Here is a 1,472-nt window from a genome sequence, read left to right as displayed (position 1 = left end):
GTCTGGTATCTGACACACAAGCTCCCTTAGAGGACTGGAAGAGAGATGGGATCAACTCTCCTTTTGTTCCTTAGTTCTTGCTGTGTGTTGAAACGATTCATTTACTAGGACAGCCACTGATGGGGAGGAATGACTCCGCCCTACACAGCAATTGATCCAAGCCCACCTTGCTAAAGGATTATCTTCATTTTACTATAGGTATGTAAGCCGGGTCATTGTCAGTGATGTGGCAGTTCAGAAGAAATGGCATTTCTTGTGCAATTGCTGGCTGGCCGTAGACCTCGGAGATGGAGAGCGGGACCGGGTCTTCCTACCAGCCTCAGAGAGAGAGCTCTTTTCCTTCAGGTACTGCTGGGAAATTGCTATTAATAGTAAATAGTGATGTGCTGTCTGGATGAATATACCTTGACCACCTGATTCATCTCTTCTCATCAGTATTTTTGGTCCCATGATATCAGGGCTTTTGGCGTTTTACATGTGGGAACAAGATGACAGACTTCAAAAAGTCTAAGCACCTTATATAAAAATGTCTTAAAGCCAAGTACCGTGGCTCACGTCTGTAATCTCAGCAATCTGGAAGGCCAAGGCAGGAGGATTGCTTGAGCTCAGGAGTTTGAGACCAGCCTAAGCAACAGTGAGACCCCTCACCTCTACTAGAAATAGAAAAGTTAGCTGCATACTACTTGGGAAGTTGAGGCAGGAGGATTCATTGAGCCTAGGAGTTTGAGGGTGCAGTTAACTATGATGATGCCACAGCACTATAGCCCTGAGCAACAGAGTGAGAAGCTGTCTTTAAAAAAAAAAAAGCCTTATAGGCAGAAAAGGTGGAAGTGTTTCTTTCAGAGCCTAACTCCCCTGTCCTTTGTAGAAATTGTGCTTAATTCTTCTTCACGAATGCTTCTTTCTTCTATGACTGAGTAGTCGGTGCTTCCAGAATAGCAAGAAATATTTTACTATTTATTAAGAACCATTCCGATTACTGTTGCTACTCCCCAAACTCAGTAAATTAAAACAGCCATCTTATTTTCTCATGATTTTGTGGGTCAGAAGTTCAGGAAGGGCTTGACTGGACAGTTTTCCCTTGGGCTCCTTCAGAGTCATCTGTGGGCTCCATGGTGTCAAGAGGTCCAGAAATAGCTCATGGCCGTGGCCAGCAGGTGGTGCTGCCGGTCAGCTGGGAGCGCCTCTGTGGCTGTCCAGCATCTGCAGCTGGTCTCCCCAGCTGGCAGCCTGAGGATAGCTAGATTTTTTTTTTACATGGTGCCTTGTTTCTTCCAGGATGGGCATTTCAAGAAAACTGGAATCTCTCCAGCTTGTTACAACATAGCGTTGAAAAATCAAATTAAATGAGAAGGGACATAAACTCCACTTTATTTTTTCTTTTCTTTTCTTTTTTTGACAGAGTCTCACCCTGGGTAGAGTGCATCATCATAGCTCACAGCAACCTCAAACTCCTGGGCTCAAGCGATTTT

Source organism: Otolemur garnettii, unplaced genomic scaffold (genome assembly GCF_000181295.1).
Source record: "Otolemur garnettii isolate 467f Iridium unplaced genomic scaffold, OtoGar3 scaffold00047, whole genome shotgun sequence".
NCBI lineage: Eukaryota > Metazoa > Chordata > Mammalia > Primates > Galagidae > Otolemur > Otolemur garnettii.
This window is presented reverse-complemented; position numbering follows the sequence as displayed.